The following is a 14307-nucleotide window of genomic DNA, read 5'->3' as shown; positions in this document are numbered from 1 at the left end:
GAGGAGAGCAAATATAATTTATTTTTGTTGGTTGTTTGTTTTATGATGAGGTTTACAGAATTTTCACTCACTATACATGCAATTCTATATGATGTTTAAAAAAAGTCAGTGGGAATACTGCCCAAAATGTTTACACTTAACTTAAAAGTGTGACCATTAAGAAAAGATTTTAATGGAAATGTTATGTCTATCTATGAATTTAAGTTGACTAGAGCATTGCAATCCTCAGCTACAGTAGCCCTAGCACATTGCTGTATATTCTCATGTTAGTGATTTCTTATTCTAAAATATCATTGAAATATATTTAACAGCTTTGAAGTATCAAGTAGGAACTCTGATTTCCTCAGCCATCACTGTCACCAAACTCCAAAAGAATCTGTCAGGATCATCTCACTGAGACTGTTCTCTTCACAAAATCCTCTCAGGATTTTGAGCAGATGGATGAAGTTTGAAAGAGGCATCAGAGTCTCAAAAAAAAATAAAAAAAAAAAAAATAAAAAATTGAAAAGAACTATACACATCAGTATTTTTCTCAAAGTATCATTAGAAGTATCATTAAAGTGTTTGCAGAGGCACTACAGAGACAATCCAATTTTATGGAAAGGCAAATTTTATCCCTGACAAATTAATTTGAATCTAAATATTTGTATCTAAACATTTTTTACTCCTTGTCATACCCATTGTGCCAGAGTTTCCTAAATACTTAGCCATATGTGATTTAAAATTATGGCCATCATTGATTTCCCTTTTTCACTCACACAAAAAAAATAAAAATCAACGAAAATTAATGACTTTTTCAATCTTCATGAAGAAATGAGAGAGATCTACAGATGTTACTGACAGTTTCCATGGTTATAAAATCTGTTTTCTTTCCTCAAGCTCATTGTACACTTTCTAGTGAAACACAAGAGAACTTCACTATATCTATAATGTCCACAGTGTGATAAAAGAAGAAAGACAATACGTAATTAATAGTTTATATTACACTCAGGACAGTAAAAATATCTGTTACATTCAAAAGATTTCATGACATAGTCCAAATATTTAATATTCAGTATGATCAAACATCAAAAGATCTATGTTGGATTAAAATAAAACACCTTTCAATATAGATAGCGGATGAAGTTCTAAAGATTAAGCACAGGAAGACAAGAAAACAACACAGTGAAAGCAATGCAGAAAGAAATAGTCATGCAAGTCATCTCTAGCAAAGAAAATGTCAGCCTCTTTATCAAACCTAGTCCAAGAAGACGAGGAATTAGCTTCCGGAATAGTTTTGTATCATAATCATTTATCAGATAAATATCATTGTTCCAGAGATTACACCGCAATATAGCTAAAAGAGATTCAAGAAAAGTCAGAACTAAAAAAATATCAATGTAAACCACACTGTATTAAGAAACATGGAGTGGTGAGGACAGGACACCACAGTCCGGGGAGAGAGAGAGAGAGACAGAAAGATTTTCTCCTGGTATGTTCCAAAATTAATATAATCACTTTGAACAACTAATGATGAAGTGTTGTGCCAGTTAGTACTATATTACGGGACTGGTGTCAAAAATATTTTGTGTATCAAAAATATTTTTTCAGCTCTCATTAGTATGCAAAATATTATGTCAAAGAAAGTCACAAGAAGTGTATGTAGTGTTGCTTCTACTCAATCTATCCCTCCACGTAGACTACAGATTTCCATTGAAACCTCAAGTGTCTGCTTTCAGCATTGTTTGTCAGAATCTTTGTTCTCCAGTAAAGTGTTTCCTTTCATTAAGTCACATTACAGACTCATCATTTCCACCTATTTCTGCTGAGCATCTATCAGTATCCACATTTTACATTTCCTCCAGTGCCTTCACTTGCCTTTCAACTTTCATTATCCTTATTAGAAACACATCCACATTTTCACTTTCATCTTTTCCTTTAAGGAGCTGAAGGATGACAAAACAGTTTTCAAAGGGATCTGGGTCAGGGACATAATACAGTTCTGATTTTTTATTTATTTTTTTTTTTTTCTACTGTGAAAAGCAGAGCAAGACAGGAAACAAGGAAACAAACTAGACCTGTATGCAATTTATATATTTTTTCCTTTCAAACTTTGTTCCCTGAGAATATACAACTTTTTGCACAGCCTCATGAGCAATTTGGGAAATACTTTTAATAAAAATTCCACTGCTACTGTCTGGTTCCATTAATAATTACATTTATCATAAACTTTTAGAAGACCATATATTCCTGTATTCCTATTTTTATCTTATTTAACCATTTGGATAGTTCTTATTTTCACAAAGTTGTCATGAGAAGGTCGAACTAAAACTGAAAAAAATCTGCTTTCTACCAGTAAGGCTAATAATTTTGCTCTCACTTTAAAACTGAAAAACTCGGTTGTCATAAGGCCTTCGCATTTCATCAATTTCACAAATTCATCTATAATGAAAAAAAAATAAAATCCTATAAGCACTGAAAACACAAAGTAAATATCTTTTTTCATGAATCCTGTATAAACATGTTTTGTCAACTCTTTCACCAATTATAGCTGAGCTGTAAATCTAACAGCATGTGCTAGCTTCAAGAATCCCTTCATTTTGTTCACAGCATCCACGTTTGGAGCCCAATATAATTCTATTTTTTTTGTTGTTATTTTTTTCTCTCCACATCATTCTTTATCTATATAACATCTCTGCCACTCACAAAGTTAAGGAAATAATCATTTTCAAAGAAAAATAATCTGTTTTCTTAACATTAAAATTAAAACATTGGAACTGTTTAAAACAAGAAATCGGTCAATTAAGGAAATAGGTCAATATAAAAATAGGTGAGGCACCAGGTGTCCCAGATCAGACTGGTCTTCTGCAAGATATATTCCAGAACATTTAAGACATCTGTAAAGTTAGGCCATTTTACAGTGGCCTAACTCTAAGTTGAGAAGCAGGTTTTAGGGCCTCAAATGTGGACTTCTAGACTTATGTTTTCTCTAAGTTCCATTTCAGATACATTTGAAAACAATGGCTCTGATTCCTCAGGTCACTTACAAACAAAGGACTTTGAATTTTAATTATGGAATAACTATTTATTGTAATTGTCCATTGCTCCTACAATCAGTCTTGATTATTTACAAAAATTACTGTGCAACAGTGTCCTTGGTCATTTTTATGATAGTTATGATAGTTATTGTGAAATAACTACATATTGTGTAATGTGAAATACAACAGCTATTACATAGATGGGAAATGAAAAATGGTGATATCACCAGAATAGTTTCTCAAGAGGTTAAATAACAAGCAGACATAAAAAAAAATATTAACTACATAAAAATATGGTACATAAGAATAAAAGAACTGTCTTTCTGGTCTAATGTCCTGCCTGTGACTGTTGCCAGGAAAGATGCTTGTGGGAACAATATCAGAAAATGGGGAAAAATAAGATTCAGCTTCCCTCCCATAAATCCTAAAAAATATCAGCAGTTTCATGGTCAAAGGGTTCCTAAAGCAAAAGGTTACATTTGTATCATGGATTTAATATTTCCTGCAGATTTCTCTCCAATAATTTTTAACTCACTGAGAAGAACTCTATTATATTTGTGGAAAGCAAAATATCCTATGAAAATGAATTCTATTGTTTAATTTGGAATTGTATGAAATCCTGTTACCTAATTATGTTATTCCTCATTTCATGTGTCTGCATCATATCTGACTTCAGTAAATCATTTTAAACTGTGAAGATTTAGGATCATCCTTTGTTGCCCTTTTCTGAAGTCATTGCTGAGAAGAAAGAGTGAGAATTGCATGGAACTCAAGGGTATGCTGTATTTTTGTAGAATACACAAATATACCTTTTGTATTAATGTATCTATGAACTGTATTATTTAACATAGTTTCTTTAAAATTTGCCTGAAATAACAGTCATACATAAAGATTTTTAGTTTCCCAGATGCTTTTGGTGTCCTTTAGAAAACATTCACTATATTTGTTTGGTAATATGAACAGTAATATATATACCACAAACAAGATGAATAATCTTATATTTGATTTAAAACAAACAAATAAACAAACAAAAAAACACAACTTTGGAGCAAAAGTCATTTCATTCTGATAATATATAGATATTATTATTAAAAAATAAATAAAATAAATAAAATAAAATAAAATAAAATAAAATAAAATAAAATAAAATAAAATAAAATAAAATAAAATAAATACTTTTATACTAATACTTTTGGGATAGTTCCTTAGGCTGGACATAAATTAAGCAACAACAACAAAAAATCTACAATGGCCTTCATTTTTAATACCAGTGCAAATCATTTTTTTAACTTTTATGCCTTATCTTCTGATATTGTTCCTTTTACATATCTGTCAAATGTATATACATATTACTCATTTTTATGCTGTTAGCAAATTGCTCCACAAAAAAGTTTTTAGCCTGACTCATTGTATACTCAAGTTTTTCTTGCCAGAGTCTAGACTATCTTCTTTCTGCATTTGGACACATTTTCAAATTTTCACTTTTAATAGTTTCCCCACCCTTCTTGCTGAAACTGGCTACTGGCAGCCAAGAATGCAAGAGTCATAGGATCAGAAAGCAAACAGATAATAATGGGCTTGAATCAAGCTGTGCTGAAACTAAAAAACAAAACAAAACAAAATGATCTTCTCTTTTAGGACTGCTCTATATCTATTTTTCTTTTATGATGATCTAATGTTTACACTCTGCCAGAAGTAGAATCTAGATCCCCAGTTCATCTTTACCCAGATGAGGACCAGGCTCTCTTCTAGTTCTATGATTCTTCATAATGGCTTACAAAAGTATGGGTCCTTTTGTCACACCTACAAAATCCAGGGTACTTTATGAGCATTTTCTGACAGGTAAAAAGTATGAACTTAACCTCTCCCAAGACTCAAAATGAAGATCTCACATTACTGGAACAAGAATTCTATTAAACTATTAAGCACAGCTCAGGCCCCAGTTTTAATACAGATATAGAGATGAGTCTTACATGGGGAGATTTGCTTTATTGGAACTATTTAGGAGGGATGTAATAAATGAGACATACAATGATGACGAAAATATGTGTTCATAATCATGGAATTAGATAGACACAATGACTGTGTTTATGCCTATTAAAATACATCTGGTGCTTGAGCACTGGCACAGATAATCTACACAGTTGAATGTGTAGATTTTACCTTCTTTTGCCCATTGTGTATATCTATACCCTATAATTTTTACAAGTCATTGTGGTTACATAGTGCTGTATTTTTATTTTTATTATGTTTATATATTTTTTGCTTTTATAACATCTAATTCTTTCATTTAAGGTTTGTAACACAGCACAACCAAAAGCTTTGTATACTAAACTATCTTTGAATGAAAGTGCATCACTTATTTTTTACTAGTAAAGGGGAAACAAAGAAAAAGAACACACTTCTGGAAAGAATGGAAGGTTTTTGTTTATGTGGATTTAAGAAGAAAAATGGTTGGAGAAAATGATAAAAGAGGAAAAGAGTGAAAACCCCAATATAGTTCTCAGAAATTTCTTTAATGAAGTCACAGCATCAGGAAAAAAAAAAAAAAAAAAAAAAAAAAAAAGACAGTTAAGGTCTCTGGTCCTTATAAATGGCGTTCCTCAGGGCTCGGTACAGTGGCCAGTCGTCTTTAATATCTTAATCAATGATCTGGATGAGGGGATCGAATACACCCTCAGTAAGTTTGCAGATGACACCAAGTTAGGTGCGTGTGTTGATTGCTCAAGGGTAGGAAGGCTCTGCAGGAGGATCTGGATAGGCTGGACCGATGGGCTGAGGCCAACTGTATGAAGTTCAACAAGGCCAAGTGCCGGGTCCTGCACCAGGGGCGCAGTAGCCCCAATCAGAGCTACAGGCTGGGGAGATGAGTGGTTGGAAAGCTGCCTGGCAGAGAAGGACCTGGGAGTATTGGTGGATAGTCGGCTGAATATGAGCCAGCAGTGTGCTCAGGTGGCCAAGAAAGCCAACAGCATCCTGGCTTGCATAAGAAGCAGTGTGGCCAGCAGGTCTAGGGAAGTGATTGTCCCCCTGTACTCGGCTCTGGTGAGGCCGCACCTCGAGTATTGTGTTCAGTTTTGGGCTCCTCGCTACAAGAAGGACATCGAGGTTCTCGAGAGAACCCAGAGAAGGGCAATGAAGCTGGTGAGGGGTCTGGAGGGCAAGTCTTACGAGGAGTGGCTGAGGGAGCTGGGCTTGTTCAGCCTGGAGAAAAGGAGGCTCTTTTTTTTAAGGGGCGACCTTATTGCTCTTTATAAGTACATTAACGGAGGCTGTAGTGAGGTGGGAGTTGGTCTATTCTCCCATATGTCTGGTTACAGGATGAGAGGGAACGGGCTAAAGTTGCGCTGGGGTGTTTTAGGTTGGATGTTAGGAAGAACTTCTTTACTGAGAGGGTTGTGAGGCATTGGAATGGGCTGCCCAGGGAAGTGGTGGAGTCACCATCCCTGGAGGTCTTTAAAAGACATTTAGATGTTGAACTTAGTGATATGGTTTAGTGGAGGACTTGTTAGTGTTAGGTCAGAGGTTGGACTCAATGATCTGGAGGTCTCTTCCAACCTAGACAATTCTGTGATTCTGTGATTCTGTATGCAATTACAAATAGAGGCCTCAGGTTCTGTTTTCCGTTCACTAGTCCAACCAAGATGATATACCAACACTTCAATCTTCCATCTAAATCAGTGGACCAAGATGTTACTGTGTCTAGGTTTTTTTCCTTCTGCAGTAATTAATTTTGCATTTTTTACTGTGTTTTTCAAAGATAGCACTAAGTGGGTCTACTCTGTATATACCTTGGTATATAAGGGTTTGAGAGTTCCATGTTTTAACTAAAGAAAGAATGCTTCTCTACTTTTCTGTCTGAGCATGTTAGTAGTTGGGATGGTTTATTATAATTGAGACCCACTATTATGAACATATCTTGCAACCGTTTTGTTGTTGATGATGTTTTGTTCTCTATTTGTTGTGGTTGCTTTATTTTGTTTGTAAGCAAAAACTGTAATATTGCCATGAAGTGCACTTTGAGCATGTAATGAAGATTTTTTTAGTGAACTTGGATGTATCCTTACTAAGCTGCTATATTCCAAGAAACAGAAAATAAAGCTTATTAGGAAAAAATATAATAATAATAATAATAATAATAATAATAATAATAATAATAATAATAATAATAATAATAATAATAAAAGGTCACATTCAGATCAGCTAGAGATCAGAAACATATACCTAGAAACATCAATGTCAAATTATAATTGAAAAATTCTAAGTTCTTGTTTTAGAACTGAACAAAAAGAAAACAGACCCAATTTCAACTGAATTCTTTAACTGCAAAGCCAGTAAAAGCATAATTAGTGCTGTATAATCAAGACTCCTAATGAAAGCTCAATAACACCAAGGTTATAATCATTATTTAAGGGATTTAAAAGAGCTGCCACTTGCAGATACCTGCATGGATTACACCTGAGATATCCATGTCGAAGAACCAATCAATAACAACTAGTTTTCTTTCTCCTAAATTCAATAATTTTTAAGACATCCATGCCTAACTAAAACAAGCAATTGCACAAATCATCAAACAGCTTCCCACTATTGCAAAGAATGGAATAAAAGTTCCAGTGTATCATTTGCACACATATTAAACATCAGGTCAGGAAATAAATAGACTTATTCTGTGAAAAGTGGCAAATATAAAGCAAAAGACAATCATGAGTAGCAAGGTACAGAGAGGAAAAATAGGAACACTGAAAATAACATTTATTGCAGATTACTTAAAAAAATAATAATAATTCCTGGAGAAAAACTGGATTTGTCAGAAGGAAAATCTATCTCAGGCCAAATTAGTCAAAATAAAAATAAAAATATAGTCCATAGTACACTAAAGATTTTTTTTTTTTCAATACAAAAAAATAAATAAATAAATAAAATGCCTATCTCAGATGAAAATACGTATTTTTATTGCAGATTCAGGAAAATACTGTGATGATGAACTTTATTGAATAACACTTAATTTAAAAAGATCAACTGATTAAAATATTGTATATTCCCTGCTGCAAAACATTCTTTACTTTGTGAATTATGTTTCATTTAAAGAACCTGTATAACAAGGAAATTTTTTCCTCTGGCTCTGTATTATGAGCTTTAATGCTGAAATTTTATGGCCTGGACCATGCAGGTAAAACTAGTTCATAATAATTGCTCATTTGCCTTTAAATCCTATAAAGTAAATCTAACATGCAGTAGGTAAAAAGTACACCTGATTCTGGACTTAGTTATATACAAAAAGTTTTAAGTTTTTCCTTGATCTTAATATTCATATGAGTGTAAAGTAATGTTTTGTATCTGGCTGTCATATTTTACAGTCTAGTCGCAAAAATAAGAAGCAGAATGTTAGGAAGTACTCAAAGATTTTTCATCTTATTCAGACTTTTCAATCAGAGGGGATCATTTCCAGACTTCCTAAAAATTATTTTCTTTCAGAAATTGGAGAAGAGTGGAAGCAGTTAGTAGAGCTGCTCAGGAAGTCTGGTATCTATAAAACTTATATCTAAGGCTACTGTTAACATTACTTAGCTGCTTGGTACCCTGAAAACCAGATGTGGTACTGACTGCATCACTTTATGTGTAATTTTGGCCATAGTCAATGCCTCACTTTAAGCAATTTACATAATGAGCGTCTCAAATCCATAGGAACCTTACATTACATTCTGTGGTGACATTCTCTGAGTTTATTCTTGCAATGATATCCTACTTGAAAACAGAGAAATCACAGAAATTACCAAAGTTTTCTCCCTCCCTACAGTCACATATATAAACAGAATACCCCAATTCTAACCTTGTGAAAGGTCTACTTATATTTTTTTCTTATTTTTTAGTGTCCAAATCTCACCTGTTTACTGTAGAGTGTTAACAAAAGCACATCCTATCTTTAGTGCTTTCTAAAATTCAAAACTGTTCAATAAACAACTAACATATACAATTAGGAAATGTTGTGCACTGTGTTTTTAAGGATATGAAGCACAGTCTTTTGAGGTACATATGCACACAAAAGCTGTGAATGTTCTGAGACATAATTAAAATATCAACATATTAAAGCACTGGAAATATTATCTTCATGTGCACTGCCTCTAAAATAGGACAGAATTTTACATGACTGCTATAGCAATATCAAAGCTGAATAATTCTTAGATAGTGTTCACAGTCAAATATTAAAAATAACATTTTTTAAGAAGAGGGCTATCTTCTCCTTTTTGCATTCTGATTGGAAATCTAATGTCTTCATTAGTCACTGATATTCTGTTCTGTACTATTAGGAAATTCCAACATTAAAAATATGTATTTTGGAATCAGTCCAGCAGCATCATGCAACAATAGCAATGCAAAAATGTTTCTTATATACTAAACAACCGCTATGGGAATATTATTTTATTTTTTTTTTAATAAATATTGCAGAAACAGGCAAAAAGAAACTCACTGCTCTGAATTTGTTCTTTTTCCACTGATTTCTTTTCAGTCAAATATTCATGTCTATATGCTCTGAAGAGTTTAACACAATTCACCTCAATTAACATATATTTATCCTGCTATTTGATGATTCCCAAATTATAAATTTAAACAAGCTAACACAGAAAATCCTTTCATGGTAAACAACCACCTTTGCTGCTGGCAAGCTGAGGCTCTTGAAGCTTCCCCCTTGAAGCTATGTATGCCTTGAAGGTGCTCATCTGGTTGTTCAGTCACTTTTTAAGAAAAGAATTCATGTTTTCTCCCAAGGGAAGGTCTGTTCAGTTGTTAAAATCTTTAGAGCGATTTCCTCATTAAGTAAGAATGTAACCTGGTCAGGATTCTTTGTAAGTCAATAACTATTCAGTTAAAATTAAATAAGATGTTTAGTTAATATCTTGGTAAAATGGGGATTGAATGTCTGAGGTGTTCAGTAATGGGACGCTGCATATTTTGTTGCAAGGCCAAACAAAAGTGAGATAGTTGTGACCAAAAATTCACTAGCTGTTTATAAACATTACTACATAATATTTGCAGGGTGTCCAAAGTTGCAAAATACTGCAGAATTGAGTATTTATCAGTCCAGTAATTTGTCACATACCAGCAGACTTAATTATGCTCTACTGCTCAAGACTCAAAATGGATGGCAAACATAAACTGCAAGACTAGAGAGGGAAGGGAAGGGAAGGGAAGGGAAGGGAAGGGAAGGGAAGGGAAGGGAAGGGAAGGGAAGGGAAGGGAAGGGAAGGGAAGGGAAGGGAAGGGAAGGGAAGGGAAGGGAAGGGAAGGGAAGGGAAGGGAAGGGAAGGGAAGGGAAGGGAAGGGAAGGGAAGGGAAGGGAAGGGAAGGGAAGGGAAGGGAAGGGAAGGGAAGGGAAGGGAAGGGAAGGGAAGGGAAGATCACAATTTAAATCCCAAAACAACAATAAATGGAGAACTGTTAGAGGAGTCATATTAAATTCATTCTTCCATGAGGAAAGCACATATAAAGATTCACTTGCAATTCTCAGGCCAGTTCCAGCAGGACTGGTATACCCTGAACAATCCTATTTAGTGTTATTTGGGCAAATTTAACAGAAAGAAAGAAAAAAAAAAAAAAAAAAAAAAAAAAGGAAGGACAGAAAGAATACAGATACATAAATACCACCTTGTTAGAAGACCACACCTATGTGCAAGCATTTAGACAAGTCTATGTGGGGGAAGTTTGTTGGCTATTGCTCATTCAATACCTGTACTGCATCTATAATCTAAAAAAAGGAGTTCCATATGCAGTGTCATCCATCTGGTGTAGTAAAAAGGCATTAAATTCAGAATGAAACATTGAAAAAAAAAAAAAAAAAAGTTAAGGAACACCTAAGCAAAACAGCAGAAGCGTAGTCTTTATGTACTTATACACTACAACATTTGTTTGCTCTCAGAATTATTCAGAACAGACCTTTATTCCAAAGGCTAATGCATGACTTAGAGAAGAGAAGTACAACATGAGAGAAGTGCTAATTGCTGCTAAGCACTGGTGTTGAATCCTGCTGCATTTCTGTTCCATGGGGAATGAATCCAGAAGCAGAAAAACTGATGACCTTAAACTCTCTTTTTTTAGTTTGTTTGCTTGTTTTAATTTTCTTCCATGACTTTTTAAATAAATATTAGAACATCTCATTTATTTCATCTTTGCACCTCTCCTAGACATAAAATACAGGTAGTATTTATTTATCTACCTTATACATGTGAAGTGATAGATATGTAAGTCAAAATTTCTGCAGCATCTAAATAATACACGTGTTATACTTTTCTCTGGTGCAGAATCTATGCCTGTGTATTTTTTTTTTCTTTTTGTTGTTGTTATTGTTTGTTTGCTTGTTTGTAAACCAGGGGAAAAATGTAAAACAACTGTTCAGAGGCAAGGTAAGATTTACAACTCTACCTGCCATCAGCAATACAAAATAGAATCCATCTGTCCAAGTCTCTGAAATGACATGTTGGAACTAATAGCACTTCAATGGTTTTGTTCATAATCCACACACTGCAAAATTGTTTTACTTTTTAAAATCCTTATCAGCACTGATTTAAAAGAAAAAAAAATGTTGCTAAAATCTGAAGCACACAGGAAAATATTTTTTCCTCATTTTGACTGCCTATGTATTGTATGGTTAACAGAGTCAACAATTATTTTGAAAAGCAGAAAATATATTATGGTAGTAATTTGAAAGAAATAAATTGGATATAAACACTAAAATAAATTGGATATAAACACTATACAATTGGATATAAACACTATAGAAGGGAGCATAAGGTATCTGAGAAAAAAGAGTACAGATATTTCCTTTCTTTACGAAAGGTAGGTTAACAAGAATAACAATAAGAAACCATTCATAGGGAAATTATTTATTGCCCATAACTTTATAATTTAAAAAACTTGATGGCCATATTAGTAATGGTTTTATTTACTTCCACAAATACAAAGCAGCATAAGTATTCTTTCTTTCAAGCATAACAGTTTGAAAGGGGTTGGAAAGGATTGAAAATGCAAAAATGACACTGACAGAAATAAGCAGGGGCTAGTGAAGGTTCTTTCCAAGGGCAATAATCACTGCACTTAAGAGGTCTAAAATTTTGGCATAATTGTCTGAGCTACTAACCACCCTCACCTCCACCCTCCTTCCCCCCCTCCAAAAAATAAAAAATAAAAAAAAATAAAAAGTCTACCAAAATACTAGAATAGAATAGAATAGAATAGAATAGAATAGAATAGAATAGAATAGAATAGAATAGAATAGAATAGAAAATAGAATAGAATAGAATAGAATAGAATCAACCTCCAATGTGTGATATGTCTGACCTATGTCTGCTTAAAAATATTTTTTATCTCTGTTGACCCTAAGGGAAGTGTAGGATTAATAAAAAACCTAACTGATAAGTCTCTCCCTAAAATTACACCCCACATGTCCATATCTCTACTTGGTCCTTCCTTTGCTGACTGTTCCTTTCCCAGTCCATATCATCCTTATCAATAAAAGGGAAATAAATATGTCCAATCAGTATGTCTAATCAATAAATATTGATTAGACATGTTGACTCTTAAAGATAACAGAGTACCATATAAGTTAGATTCTTATTTAACACATGGAATAAAGAATTTTTGAAACAGGATAGACACTGTCTTTTTTTTTTGCTTAATATTACATGTATTTAACATCATTTATAACGTTCTCCATTAGTAGTTGGCATAAAGAAATACCTAATTTTTAGACCCCAGAACGTATAGTTTTCTATCCCTCAAGATTAAACCTACTAGCTCTTTTTGGGGGAAAGTCTCTAGGCACCTGAGGAATGTTCGTAGTTAAAGTACCCTCAGATACCTATACATCACTTTAGCACCAGACAGAAGATAAGCTGAGATCTTATGTGAACTGTTTTACTATCTGTATTTCCTAATAAATCTAAGTAATAAAAGGACTTCTAAAATACTCTAAGAACCTAAGTATATGTTTAAAAATCTGGCTTAAGTGACTTCAATGTCTAAACCAAGTCTGAGGAAAAACAGGGAAAAATACCTTCTCTTCTAGTAAAGCCCTGTGCCAGCAAGCATGTCACCAAACCTTGATCTAACACACACTGCAACAATCTTCAGCAAACCCCAAACACTTTTATATTTTTTTCTCCATTAACTTACGTTGTGCAACATTACTTTTTGAAAAACAATAGTCAACGTTGTTCTTCGATTAACAGATGCAGTCCAAAACTAAGTTTGCTCACCGTACCCCTCAGGAAATCAACTTTCTCACCTCTCAGAAGTGGATCTTCTAAGGAAGATAAGACTAAGGAAGTCTTATCTTTCCTTAGATGCCTTTATTTTGTAGTGTAGTGAAAGTACAAAAAGAAAAACAATTTATGAGTAGCAATTATATAGAGTACAACAGATATTTTTTATTGCCATCTGGCTTCTCTTATCCTTATAAGCTAGACGGTAGAAAGATAAGCAATAGAATTAAAATGAATAAATCTTTTGTTGATCTTCAGAAAAAATAATGATTGTATCATTATGAAAATGGTGCTTCTTTTCAAAATGTCACACATAATTGTGCATAGCCAGAGTTAAATGAACCAGTAAATGGATTGGCGTTAATAATTATATTGGATATGCATGCATTTTCAAGTATTAACTAATAAAAATGATTGATAATTTTTAGATAATTGCATTTAAGAATATGAAAGAAGTTTTAACAAAATGTGACTTGTAGCTTTTTAGAGAAGTTAATTAAATACTTGTTAAACATAAAAATAATTTATTATATCACTGGTGTTTTATGAATAAAATAAATTAAAAAGAGAATAATCTACAATTTTTATAGTGCTGGAGTGTCACAGGCTTGTAAACATAAATCTCAAGTCTTTGTGATTATTCCTGTCTTCTGTCCATACCATCAATCTGATTCCTGAAATCCTTTATGCTTTGACATCCAGTAACTTATAGTGGCAGTTTTGCCTTTAGTTCTCATTACAGGTTTGTTGGTTAAAACATAACAAAAATAAAAATAAAATACACTAGAATTAGAAATCAGTTTCAAGGCTACTGTACTGACCCTGAAAGATTTACCTGAGATACTTTATTTTATGAAATAATGTCAGTGGAAGCACAGGAAAAGAAAAAAAAATCATCAAGCAAGTAAAATATCTCCAGTAAAATATCAATGACAGAGAAGCTTAAGCAAGTGGTGTCTCTGCTGAAGCCATTTTTGTCTTCCAGAGACAGTCAAGTAATCCAAATATCTGATTGTCCTTAGTGTCTTTAGTGA

This window comes from Anas platyrhynchos, chromosome 1 (genome assembly GCF_047663525.1).
Source record: "Anas platyrhynchos isolate ZD024472 breed Pekin duck chromosome 1, IASCAAS_PekinDuck_T2T, whole genome shotgun sequence".
In the NCBI taxonomy this organism is placed as follows: Eukaryota; Metazoa; Chordata; class Aves; order Anseriformes; family Anatidae; genus Anas; species Anas platyrhynchos.
The sequence above is the reverse complement of the archived record's forward strand: the minus strand, read 5'-3'. Positions refer to the sequence as shown.